Genomic DNA, 14,051 nt, shown 5'->3' with positions numbered 1-14,051 from the left:
GCCCACCTACTGTCTATAGGTGCGCAGTTATTTTCAGTCGCCGGGCAGTCTCCCTTGGCCCCTCCCCTTCTGACTCCCACGATTAGCATTCCTGTTGGTCATACGTCCCCTCCCTTGGCTTTCAGGTTCACTTGTACTTGGAAATAACTCCCCTCAACAGTGTGTCTGTTCCCTTTTCTCTAAAGAACATTTTTCCTTTAGAAAACATTTTGCTAAAGAAAATTTCAAACTTGTACAAAAATAAAGGCCCTCCGTGTCCATATGCAGCTCCAAAGATGATCAGTATATGCCTCCATCCCTATAGCATTTTGAAGCAAATTCTAGACATATTAATATTTCAATTAACCTCTCTAAAAGATAAGGAGTCTTAGATTTTTCAACCTAACCACAATACCACTGTGACATCTAAAAACTTTAACGATAATCCCTTAATGTCATTAAATACTCAGCGTGCCATTCCCAAGTGTGTCGTCAATGTCAAAACGCTTGTCAGAGTCAGAATCCAAATAAAGCTCATATTTTGCAATTGGTCGATGTGTCTTTCTTCTCTTTTAGTCTGTAGGTTCTTCTGTAATCTCATTTATTTTTCTATTCCATTTATCTGTTACAGAAAGATTGCATACCTTACTGCGTCTCCATTTTTTTTTTTTTTTTTTTTTTGCTGATTTCAGGACTTTGCAAGTTACATCCCCGTGGTATCACTTAGTATGCTCCTCTGTACTTCCTGTAATTTAGGTGGATCTAAAGCCTTTGTCAGATGTGGGTTTTTTGCTTGTTTGTTTTGTGTGATTATTTATTATTTATTTATTTTTAATATCTTTATTGGAGTATAATTTCTTTACAATGGTGTGTTAGTTTCTGCTTTATAACAAAGTGAATCAGCTATACATATACATATGTTCCCATATCTCTTCCCTCTTGTGTCTCCCTTCCTCCCTATCCCACCCCTCTAGGTGGTCACAAAGCACCGAGCTGATCTCCCTGTGCTACGCGGCTGCTTCCCACTAGCTATCCACCCTACGTTTGGTAGCGTATGTATGTCCATGCCACTCTCTCACTTTGTCACAGCTTCCCCTTCCCCTTCCCCATATCCTCAAGTCCATTCTCTAGCAGGTCTGCGTCTCCATTCCCGTCTTACCCCTAGGTTCTTCATGACCTTTTTGTTTCTTTTTCATATATAGATTCCATATGTATGTGTTAGCATACGGTATTTGTTTTTCTCTTTCTGACTACTTCACTCTGTATGACAGACTCTAGGTCCATCCACCTCACGACAAATAACTCAGTTTCGTTTCTTTTTATGGCTGAGTAATATTCCATTGTATGTATGTGCCACATCTTCTTTATCCATTCATCCGATGGTGGACACTTAGGTTGCTTCCACGTCCTGGCTATAGTAAGTAGAGCTGCAATGATTACTTTTAAAGTGATGACTTCCAGCAGGAGGCCTATAAGGTCTGCTCGTCTTTCTTTCAATTTGTTAGCAGCTGCTGATGCTCGAGGATGCTTCTCGAAGCAGCCCTGTTTCTCTCTCTTCTGACTGTAAACGCATTCTTTGTTGATTGGCATGTCGGCAGGTGATGGGGGTGGGGGGGTCGCGTCCGGCTCAGCCCCGTGGCATCACCGTTTGCTCTCAGATAAGCCTGTGTGTGTCCCCAAAGCTTTGCACAAGTCCACCCGCAGGAGGGCTGAGGGCACAGCCAGGGTGGGGCCCATCTAGGGGGGGAGAGCCGGGAGGTGAAATGTGGTCCCGTAAGGAGTACCCATTTGGATGGAGGTCCTTGGGTCCCGGGGAGACGGCCATTTGGCATTTGGACTCTAAGAGGGCTTGCTTTTCACTCCTATTTGTCTCCCTGTTCGGGGCGTGCAAGCAAAAGTTGATAACTCTACAGAAAACTCGGGGTGCGTGGGGCTCCGCGTCGGTGGTTGTCGGAAATCATCCCCAAGGGGAAAGGAGAAGCCGTGGCCTCCTTCCCTCAGACAGAGCAGCGTGAGCCCTGCAGGGTTCGGCGATGCGTCCAGCTCTCAGCGTGATGGGGCATCAAGGGACAGCAGGGCCCGGGAAGCTGCCAGGAGGCTCTGCCTCGGCCAAGTCTGTGAGGAGGGCTCAAGGGTCCCGAGGAGAAAACTTGTCTCCTGTTGCACAGCATTTCTGAGTGTGAACTCAGAGAACAAGATTTCCTCTTGAATCTGGAGGGAAGACAGGATTTGTGAAGCTGCCCGGTTCTCCTTTGTCTTGGTGGCCTCCATCCTCTCCCCACACAGGGTGCCCTGACAGTCACACCTGGGTTGAGGATGCCAAGCAGTGGCCAGAAAGCCTGGCCGAGAGCTCGCTAGGGGCCTCTCAGAGACGCCGCCCCAACAGAAGGGATTCTGGGAGGACGGAGTGTGTGCACCAGGATACGTGGGGAGAAACACAACATGGGAGGAGGAAAGTACTCACCATCCCTCCTCCCGGGGACAGTGCTGCCTCATTAGCTCCTCACCTTTGACTCTGGTGCCTTCTCTGTGTGTGTGTGTGTGTGTGTGTGTGTGTGTGTGTGTGTGTGTAAATATATGTTATTTTTTTTAACATGATGGAGGGAGGTATGAGCAACTTTTAAATTCAGCATTTTTACAACTCATTGTCTAAAACAAACATTTTTCTTATCCTGCAAAGCCTCCATGAACATATTTTCAGAGTCTGTAATATTTTGCAGTACCAGACTGAGTATATGAATATCGAAATAAGGAAATAAAGGCCTAAAGGACCAGGGGATCCACAGACACCTGAAATCCTACAAGTTCTAGGTGGTTCATGCCTCCAAGATTGCTGAGCAAACCACCAGCACGTTTCCTCAAGTTCTCAAAGGGGTCTGTGATCCCAATCATTTTAGAGCCAGGTTTCGGACTCCTGTGAAAGTTCCCCTGGATGGGAAGTGGAAATGCCCCCCTCCCCGCCCCCGCCATGCCTGGGCTCTCAGCAGCCCTGCAGTATCACCTGGTGCCTTTAGCCTGAGGTGTACCATGATATTTTTACTTATTTTTGTTTGTAGAAGCCTTGAACGATTTTATAGCAAGTGTTTCTCATGAACAGACTCTATTATATTTCTAAGAAAATTATTTTAAAAAGAATGCAAAGTTTTACTCATATAAGGACAAACTATGTCAGGTTTGTAGGAACTGTTCCCTGTCAACCGTGGAAATGCTTCCATTTTTCAATGTCAACAAGATTAGCGTTCTTTAATATCATGTTAAACCATGGAGATTATGCCTACTCCTTATGAAACACGGGCTTTGGCCTCTGCACTGTGATGATTCTGCATTTGGAGCTGCTCCATCGCTTTTCTGTTGTTTTTCTGTTTCCTCCCACTTCTTAAGTTTGCTCTCTCAACCCCGCGGCCTCATAAACTGTAATTGGTGTGCAAAGGCCTCTTGGCTGCCCCAAGGCTTTTCACGCCCCTGAGTTAAGTCCTCTATCTCCACCATCTTAAGCTGCTCCAACTGGGCTGTTCCACTCTCTGCCCTTCTCTTCTGCACATCATTAAGAAGTGGTCCTGAACAAAGATCGTTCACACAGCAACTGGAAATGCCAAGCGTCTGCTTTGTTTCACAGGCGGAGCTCTGGGGAAATGTTCTGATTCCAGCTCATGAGAGAGTCGAAATCCACGCAAGCTTCTGTGCTGACATCTGAGGGTCCCGTGAGCAGAACAAGATGTGTTGGGTGGCTAACCGGTGGCCAGACCTGTCCTGCTGTGCTCTGCTTTCTCAAGGTTGCCATCTGGAACACAGCAGGTGGCTGCATAACCCAGATGGGTCAGCTTTCCCCGGCAGGATCTGGAGGGCTCAGCTACCCGGCCACCACGGTACTGGCCCTGGCTGAGGGCTCCCCTGGGGCTCCCCTTTACAGCTCTCGGTGCTGCCACGAGAGGTGGTGGAATTTCTGGTCGTCACTTGACAGTCTGGGCAGAATTTCCTGGCACTGTCTGTTCCATATTCAACATCCCTAATTGTCAACAGCCATTGTTTGTTTCTCAGAAAACGGCTTTCACCTCCCCATAAAAAATATATATATAAAAACGTTTTGGTTTTGGTTATTTAATGTTTCCTTTGAAAACGCAAATTCCCAACAAGGGTATTTGGTTTAGTGAAATACGTTGTCATGAAGTATCTCCCCCCCACCCCAGGCAGGCACGGTGCTGTAACGGCCACTGGGGACCAAGTGGCCACCCTCGGTGGGGACCAGAGCCTGAGGCTCCCAGCCCAGCATCACCCACCGCCAGCCCAGGGCTGTCACGGATTCAGCATCAGGAACTGTTCCCTTCATTTTGGAATTCGGTTTCAGTTTCTTTTTCTGTTCTCTTCAAAGTTCCAAGACGAAACACTAAGCCAATTCCATTTTCAGGACTAACTCCTGATCTTCTGCGGAGTTAGTCTTTCATTAACTCAATATAAACACCAGGAGTCATGACAGGGCAGAGCCCGGGTCACAGCCTGAACCTAGAGAAGGCCATGTTCACAGCTGGATTTAGTTCCAGGGAGGTGCGAGCTGGACAGGGTCAAGGACAACATTCGAACACAGCTCCGATTACAAGGCGTCTCCCCCGTCAGTCAGTCGTGACCTTCACGTGTTAGTGTATCCAGAACCACCTTCAAGTCGGCTGTACTTAATCAAACCGCCCACTTTTTACTTTCCGACATGATCTTTAAAATCCTCTGTGACTATAAACACAGACATTCACAGGCTCCATACTCAGTGGCTCAGGGCCTATGACAGATGCCACTGCGGCCCTACGGGTAGGGCAGCGTGTGGGATTTGAAGACAGAAGGACCTTGTTTTCATATGAAACTACAGCCCCGTCACATGCATAGGTGATTTGAGATTTACCACGCTTCTCATCTAAATGAACTGTTTCCAAGGTAATCGTGCACGTCCAACAATAAACAGATGCCAGTTTGAAAAAACCTGCCTTAGCCACAGGGAAAAAAAAACCAAAAAAGCCAGCTAACAAGTTAACGTAAAGAGAACAGGCAGAGGCTGTGAGCTGAAAGCACAGCAGCCGAGATCAGAGGTCTTCGGAGGACGAGGAGGGAGAGTAGCTGATTCCTGAGCCCGTCTGGCAGCACAGGCCACGCACAGGCCAGTAGCTGGCCTGCTCCATCGGCTGACTGGGGAATTATTGTTCTATGTCTAAGGATGTTCCATCAGTATCATAGGGTGCCAGCTACACTCCAGGCAAGTTCCAGGGCGGAAATCCAGCTCTGAGAGGGCCAAAGATCTTGGTAAGCAAATGTGTAAGTGAACGGTGTCGGTGGGGCAGAGCTCCTGGACAAACAGCGTGCACTCTGTGCTTATGCTCTAACGTCTGGAGCAAATCCTCCCGAGGTCCAGTAGTAAGTGCATTAGAAGAGACAGCAACACGCCAGCCACACATGCATCCCCCTCCACCACAGCCTGTTCGCACGGATGTTCTGGACCCTGCGACTGTCTGCTGGACGCAGATTCTTCTAGAAGCAATGCCGGGGACTGGCCTCCACCATCACCTCAGAACGGAAAGTCCATGGCTGACCACTGGTTGGCAAGGACGGGGCCAAACTTCAGGAAACAGGGGACCTGGATCGGGAAGCCAGGCTCTTGCCATCAGCACTTGGAAGCCTGCAGCTTGACAGTGACTTCATTCTGCTCAAGCCTCAAAAGTTAAACTACTTTGCTCGACGTGAAACTGAAGGAGAGATTTATAACGAGGAAGACACAGGACTGTAGTTTTTCGTCTTGCAATGCAGCATTTCTTTGCTGACTCACATCGAGCCAAACTGCAGGACATCAAAAGCTCCCCATAAAGGAGGTGCGGTGGGTGTTAATTTTATGGATTGTGAGAAGCCAAAGAGATGGAGATTTTTATTATCTTTTAACCAGATTTTCCCGTCTCATTGTCTTGTCATCGATGTTATCTTAAGAAGAATCAGTAGGATTCACTTACACGTGGGAGGCAGGGAAATGGAATTATGAGGGACACACAGGTTAAAGAAACCTACCTCGCTGCTCCAGACAGCCCTAATCATTCCCTGTTTCAGCAAAAATCCTTCATCTGAAGGTCCTTCTCTGCAGACCACGGAGGGTGTGTGCATGCCATTAGCTCAAGTGAAAACCCTCAGCTCATAGAAGGTGAAAGGGAAATCCTTAGATTCTGAGTGACGGACGGTGAAGGGCTGGTTCTTTGCGGGGCCGCCCCTCCATCCGGTTTCCACGGAAAATTGGAAAGAAGAGACTGGCCAGGAGACCTCGGAAGGACTTCAGAAACGGTCTGCTTTTCTGGTTGTGTCTTACGGATGGGGAAATGGCAGCCCAGGAAGCAAAGACGGTCACGGAGGGAGCAGAAGATTAGTGGAAGATGCAAAGAGGATGCAGGGAACCCCCAGAGCTCTGTCCTCAGGACTCATCCCCGCTCTACTGGAAAGAATAAACATCTTTCCCATCATCAGAATTCAACGTGGGGAAGGCAACCTCCTCTCACCCCTCTTTCACATCCACTCAGTACCCAACACTTTTTATCGCAAACCCCTCTGCTATGGGATAAAAAAACTCGGGTGGTAACCACATACAGGCGGGCGAGTTAGCAATTTACGCCAAGTTGCAACGGAAACCGAGTAATGACTGGGTAGGTGGTACCTCCCTCCACTTTTTTTTTTTTTTTTTTTTTTTTTTGCGGTACGCGGGCCTCTCACCATTGTGGCCTCTCCCGTCGCGGAGCACAGGCTCCGGACGCACAGGCTCAGAGGCCACGGCTCACGGGCCCAGCCGCTCCGCAACATGTGGGATCCTCCCGGACCGGGGCACGAACCCACGTCCCCTGCATCGGCAGGCGGACTCTCAACCGCTGCGCCACCAGGGAAGCCCTCCCTCCACTTTAACAAGTTTAACATCCCAAATTCTCATGCCCAAGGAGGGCACCAAGGGGCTGAGAGGACCCTGTGACCTAGCCTGGTGCTGAGACCATGTTTCCCAAACCACAGCTTGCGTGGCAGGCCTCTCAAGCATCTACACATCCCCGGCCTCTCCTCCATTCTGCAGGAATCACAAATCTGGGGTTGACGGTCAAAAATCTGAATTTTTACGAAGCCCTCCTTCCGCAGCCTGCTGGCCGAGATGGCCATCAGGGTTGCAGACGCACTGTGAGGAACGGGACATCTGCTCTTCAGGAGAGCCCAGGGCTCTGGCTCTGGAAGGTGGTAAGTGCCCTTGCTCCCTCCTTTGTATTAAAGTTGTACTGAGGTTACTTTTTCACGATTCTAAGAACAGAGATGTGCCACTCAAACAACAGGGGAAAAGCCTGGTGAGCGGGTTCTTCCGTAGGAAGGCATCATCCTTCACTCCCTGTCATGGGCAAATGAGAAAAGCCCACCCAGGCAGCCCTATCGCCCAGCAGCCCCCTGGTCCAGCCGCCCCTGCTCTGTGCAGCCCTCCTGGCTTTAAAGACTGTGATCTGGGGAGGACGTCTGGCTCCAGACCCAGCGCCTGAGCTTCCGGGATTGCAAGTCACGCCGGCTTCGGCTCCTTCGGGAAGAAAGACTCCTCAGCACCAAAGTGGCTGAGGAGCTGGGAGGGCCCAGAGCTGCTTCCTCCTGTGCTGGCCCTTCTAACCTCAAAACGATGAGCTCCGAGAAGGAAAGGTAAACATGTCCAGGGCTGACACGCTTCCAATCCTCCCAGACGACCCAACTTGACAGCTGGGGAGATGCAGATGCTATCCAAGGACGGCTCCATGGGGTGCAAGGTCTTTGGAAATGTACATTTCGCCTGGGCATGGCAGGGTGTGACAATGGTTCCATTCATAGCTGGGGACACCATTTAGGTTATGAAGACCCCTCTTCTACCACCCTGCCCTCCAGGGAGTCAACTGGTTTTCCACTGGGAAGGACCGATATAACTTCCTACGTGAGACTCCTCCAAGGTCTGCCCCCCAGGAGAACAGAGCAGGGGGATCCTCCCCCATCAGTGACTGTCCTGGGGACAGTCTACACCTGTTCTCCTCGGAGCCACCAGCTGGATGGATGCCTTCCTGCCATGAGTTCATCTCCAGCCTCAGGAGCAGCTCTCCACTCCGAACTGACCTGTCAGGCTCTGGGGCCTCTCCGTCGGCAAAACCCCCAGGCCGCTGCCCACGCCATGCTGAGCGCCAGGCGGGGTGAAGAGCCAGCCTCGCCCACATTGTCAACATCCTTCTGCTACCACCTGGCGACAGTGGGCACACGGGGAAGCAGCTGAGCCTGCCCTCAATCTGCCTCCGCCAGTGGAACTTGGTATAGGAATTAGGTCATAGAATTAGCTTGGTGTAGCTCGATGGGACACGAGCGTGGAAAACGAGACACTTGGGCTTCCCTGGTGGCGCAGTGGTTGAGAATCCGCCTGCCGATGCGGGGGACGCGGGTTCGTGCCCCGGTCCGGGAAGATCCCACGTGCCGCGGAGCGGCCGGGCCCGTGAGCCGTGGCCGCTGCGCCTGCGTGTCCGGAGCCTGTGCTCCGCAACGGGAGAGGCTGCAGCAGTGAGAGGCCCGCATACCACCAAAAAAACAAACAAAACAAAACAAACAAAAAACGAGACACTTGCTTCTATGAAAACTAAGTTGAATCTTTGGAATGGCTCAGTAGAGATCAGTCATTAAACGGAATTGCTCTCAGCTTAGGTGTGGCTGAGGGAAAAGTAAAATATGAAGAAAAAATGAAAGATTTAAGATGATTTTGCAACTGGATGAATAGGACGAGTTTCAGCCTTCTGTCAAGAAACTCAAACTGAACATCATGGGTATTGGGCATATTTTATGCAAGTAATCAACTTAGATCTTTAATAGGTATCTTCCTACTCAAAAGAAGCTTTGGCTATAACTAAAAGACTTAGCAGGGGGCTTCCCTGGTGGCTCAGTGGTTAAGAATCCGCCTGCCAATGCAGGGGTCATGGGTTCGATCCCTGGTCCGGGAAGATCCCACATGCCGCGGAGCAACTAAGCCCGTGTACAACTACTGAGCCTGCGCTCTAGAGCCCACGAGCCACAACTATGGATCCGGCGCGCCTAGAGCCTGTGCTCCGCAACAAGAGAAGCCACTGCAATGAGAAGCCCGCGCACCGCAACGAAGAGTAGCCCCTGCTCACCGCAACTAGAGAAAGCCCGCGGGCGGCAACGAAGACCCGACGCAGCCCCCCCAAAAAAAAAGAATTAGCAAATGGATATGCATGTATGTATTTTAAGCAAAAATAAAGGTTCAAGGTGTATGTGTATGTATGTTATTTTTAAATGAGTTTCCTTTAATTTACTATTTTTCTCAGTGGGCTGAAGGAGAGCATCTCTTCCGTCTGGTGAGAGCCCCTGAATGCCCCATTAGCACCTCGCCTATATAAAGCCCTGCATCTCCAGCAGAGAGCATCTCCACCTGATGTGCAGTGGCCACCAGAGACGACAGTCCCCACCTTTGCCCGTCTGCCCTACATGCCCTTCCAGGGGGTGGAACCCCTCCTGACTTCCGTCCTCCACCCTTCCCACGTCTCCCCAAATCACAGATTCTACTGCCCTCTTCTCAGCGAAACGTCTGCCTCCGGCACATCTGACCAAATCCAGGTCTATGATGGTTCATTTTATGCGTCAACTTGACCAGGTAATGGAACCCAGATATCTGCTCAAACATTATTCTAGATGTTTCTAGGGAGGTGTTTTTTACATGAAGTGAGCATTTAACTCTGTAGGCTTTGAGTGAAGCAGATCACTCTCCATATGTGGGTGGGTCTCGCCCAATCAGTTGAAGTCCTAAATAGAAAAAGACCGAGGTTCCCCAGAAGAAGAGAACATTCTGCCAGTAGACGACCTTTGGACTTGAACCGTGGCACTGACCCTTTGCTGGTTCTCCAGATTTGGGACATGCCAGCTTCCACAACTACATCGGCTGATTTCTTACAATTCTCTCTCTTTCTCTCCCCCCGCCCTCCCCCACACCACACACCACACACACACAGGCACACACACCCTACTGGTTCTGTTTTTCTGAGAACGCAGACTAGTACAAGATCTTTGTCATTTCTCATCTGAATGCCCTCTGCCTTGGCCCCTTGCTCCTGGGTTTGGTCTGATAAAAGCCAATCTCCATTCTGAGACTAGGAAAAATTAGTTTCATTGCTAACATGAACGTGCTTCCTTCACTGTCTGAAGTCCTTGTCAGCTCCATTTCCTAGAATACACCGTTCACCACCCAGGTGAACCTGCTGCAGTGCTGTGCTCCTTCCCTTCCTCCCCAGATACTTACTGATTGTTCAGAATACTAGGTGCAGAGTACCAGGTATAGAGTTCTAGATGCAGAGTACTAGGTGCAGAGTACTAGGTACAGAGTACTAAGTATAGATAGAGTACTAGGTGCAGGGCACTAGGTATAAAGTACTAGGTATAGAGTACTAAGTGCAGAGTACTAAGTATAGAGTACTAGGCATAGAGTATTAGGTGCAGAGTGCTAAGTATAGAGTACTAGGTGCAGGGTACTAGGTATAGAGTACTAGGCGCAGAGTACTAGGTATAGAGTACTAAGCACAGAGTACTAAGTATAGAGTACTAGGTGCAGGGTACCAGGTATAGAGCACTAGGCACAGAGTACTAAGTGCAGAGTACTAGTAAAGCCTGCACGATGAGGCTCAGTCACTCCTTCTCCCAGCCTGGTGTTTCTCTTCAGTTATAGCTCCTTTCTGACAGGGCTCAACAGGAGAAATCACAATGTAAGAAGGGCAAGAATCAAATCTCGATGAGAATCCCACTTCGTCCTGATAGGAGTGTTCCCCCTGAATCTCTTCTCCTCATACAAAGGACAAGAGTGTAGAAAAGGAGAGAGGAAATTGGGGCCAAACAGCTATAAGAAGCAATAATTCCTAAGCGTCTGTAGGTTACGTCTCACCCTCACTGAGTGAGGAACGTGTCCACTGCCATCATCAAGAAAACAACGTCAGGAAATACTCCTCACACATGAAACATGACTAGGACATTGTGACCCCTCAGAGGCATCTTTTGGCAACTTTCTCACATCCCAGGAAAACCGCCCTCAGGTACTGCTTCTTCTCCAGAGCCTGACTGCAGACTCACAAGGTCACCTGTGGTTTCCCAGCTTCACACTCCTGCGACACGTGCTGCGTGTGCCACTTTCACGCCACTCCGTGCATTCCGAAGTGACTCCGTGAATGCAGGTCATCCTGTAAGAAACACGGACGGGCAGCCCAAGGGCCATGCCCACGGGCACGTGGTTCAGCCAGACCCGATCCTGGACCTGGTGGGTCTTCAAGAATAACTGTGAAAAGGGATGGACACACACACCCCCTAAGAGGGGTGAGTGTTAAGATAGACGCTGCAGAGAGCCAAGGTGGGAGGGCCGGTGGAGGCAAGGCAAGAAGCCCTAGTAACCAAGGATCGGGGATCAAGAGGACGGAGCACTTGATGGGACTGGCCCTGAGGATCCTGGGGCCACACGATGGGATCTGGGTTCCAGGCACACGTCAATGGAGGGGCACGGCAGGCCTTGATGGAGCAGATTGTCTATGTCCGGTTTGTATTTGACAAAGATCCTGGCCCTTGCAGAAGGGACAAGAGACGGGGAGCTGGACTGGTGGTGGAGACCCATCCGGAAGCTTCTGAGGTTGCAGGGTGAGATTCTGGTGTCGGACTGTGTCGCTACAATAACATTAACACTACTTTTGCCCTGAAAAAGGGTGACAGATAATAGAGACCTCATTTTGTATTAAGACACTCGTCTTGCTGAAAAAGTGCTCTCATCTAGCCCAGCAGTTGGCAAACTTTACCAAAGAGCTGGGTCGTACGTGTGTTAGGTCGGTGGCCACCCGATTTCAAATTCTCAACCTCGCCCTGGCGGGGAGAGGCAGCACGTACGTGAGTGGGCAAGACGTGCTCCAATAAAACCTGATTTCCAGAATGGGGTGGCGGGCTGCACGCGGCCCCAGGGCCACAGTTTACCAACCCCAGGCTTACCCAGTTCCACTTAGGAGGAATAGGATTGCTCACGTCTGCAGAAACCAGGAAGCGGTGGGTATTGTTACAATGGCCAGGATGGCTTCATAAAGTCGGTGCCTCAGAGGTTTAGACCTAGCTTGAGTGCAGCCACAGCAGATTACTGGGGGGAGTGGGATATTGTGGGAGACAGACGTTAACAGTAAAAACACCCAGCCCCACACATTAAATCTTGAAGTTCTAGCAAAAGAGCTGTAAACCTTAAAGAGAGAATAAGGCCGAAAGCAGATGGCTTCATACGTGGCAAGAAGGGGCAAGCGGACGGCCAGTGCCTCAGTGAAGGCACAGCCAAGCCAGGCTCTGGAAAGCTGTGAAACTCCTAGTTGTCCCGAGCCCCAGTGAGGTGGGCGCTATTCCTTATCCCATTTCCACGAAGATGGAGGTGAAGCTCAGGAAGGCCTTACAAGCGGTGTGGGCCGCTGTTCGTGCCCAGAGTCCAGCTTCGGGACCTGGACACGCTCTGGGTCCCTTTGTACGCAAACACGATGCCTGCTCTGTGCCCCGAGCTCTTCCAAAGGCTTATGCACACTAACCCACTCACACATCCACACATTTAACAATGCCAGGGAGGTGTCATCAGAATTCTCACTTTACAGATGAGGAAACCGAGGCCCAGAGATGGTGAGAGCCTTTGATGCAGCCACTCAGGTCCTAGATGGTCAAGGTCACACAGCTGGTGAGCCGCAAGGCTGGGGGAACACGCGGAGAGCTGTGTTCCCGCCCGTCTTTCTGTACTGCTGCTCAGTGAGTCAAGGCTTCAGCAAGGTGGGCTTTGCAGTGAGGAAGGCGAACGAGACAGTTATCCAGTGTGGCTTAGCAATAAACCATCCTGGATAAATGCATATAGTCAGGGATTTGGGGGGCATTATATATCTTAATTGGATAGCTGCAAATTGTATGTGTATTTCTTTCACATACGTGTAAGTGTGGAATTCACGACTCCGGTAAAACTGTGTATTTCTACTTTATGGCTAATTGCCGTACAGAGCAGTTTTTTGAGACATCTGTAATGATTCACGACTGAATCAGTGTCAAAATACTCAGTTAGGTCTATGCTCTTCCCTTAGTCATCACGACATCCAGATTTTCTGTAACAACTGTAATATCTTTTCCTGCCTCTCAAGAAAACCTATTAGTGATGCTCTAGGGAAAGCCCATGTGTCTAACATGAATTTAAACATTTCATAACTGGCTTAGGTTCATTTTTCTTTCTTTTAAAATGGATGACATTCCCATAGGAGATGGTTAAATTCATCTCTCAAGGTGCAAAATGTAATTTAAGTCATGGAAGAGTCACTAAGAACTTTGTGCCGACTCACTTTCCTTGGATCCTCGTTTTCCTTGAAAGGAATGTCAGTTTCTTGCTCTAATACAGAAGTTGAACTCTCCCCACTGTGGCTTCTTCCTTTTATGGAAGGATTTTAAAATGATGGCATCACTTCTACAGTTTCAGCCTTTTCTGGTGTTTTAGCTGTAGGGTTTCTTGGATCTTCACTCCTAGATAAATACTTTGCAATGATCTTCTCCAAACACAGGAGTCAATTTTCTAAGGAAGCTTTCCAGGTGGCCTCATCCAGCACATCTGGACAGTCTGAGCCGGACCACAGCCACTCAGTTCCCAGGGATTCTTCCCTCGACCTGGGCGGGGATGCTGCAGGGGTCTGGGCCACGTGGGATTGGTCACTTACCATCAACAGAGGGTTTATGTACCAGGGTTGCCAGGAATGGCCATAAGTCCACTGGGTTTTAAAAGAGAAACCAAAGCAGTAGATTGAATCCATATTTTACACAGAGCAAATCTGCAAGCAAACTGACACCATGCATGAAATCAACGTCAATATCCTGTCCAGAGTCTCGATCACATTCTTTGCTGGAAGGTAATAAGAGACACTAAGAAGGTCATGGTCATAGGGTCACACAACCCAAGTCCACGAAGTAGCCACAGAGCTTTCTGAGTGGTTAGTGTGCTAAAACTAAACAAAACTGGTAAACTCAGTTCCTTCCTTGTTTTTTTTTTTTTAAAT

At 49.5% G+C, this 14,051-nt stretch overlaps 1 protein-coding gene across 1 annotated transcript in view; it reads right to left on the bottom strand.

Annotated features, from left to right (window-relative positions):
• The window catches only part of ADAMTS16 (ADAM metallopeptidase with thrombospondin type 1 motif 16), a 158,300-nt gene that overhangs the window by 14,252 nt on the left and 129,997 nt on the right, over positions 1-14,051 (bottom strand). The gene's annotated exons all lie outside the window — the stretch shown is intronic.

This window comes from Kogia breviceps, chromosome 4 (genome assembly GCF_026419965.1).
Source record: "Kogia breviceps isolate mKogBre1 chromosome 4, mKogBre1 haplotype 1, whole genome shotgun sequence".
Classification (NCBI taxonomy): Eukaryota; Metazoa; Chordata; class Mammalia; order Artiodactyla; family Physeteridae; genus Kogia; species Kogia breviceps.
The sequence above is the reverse complement of the archived record's forward strand: the minus strand, read 5'-3'. Positions and strand labels throughout refer to the sequence as shown.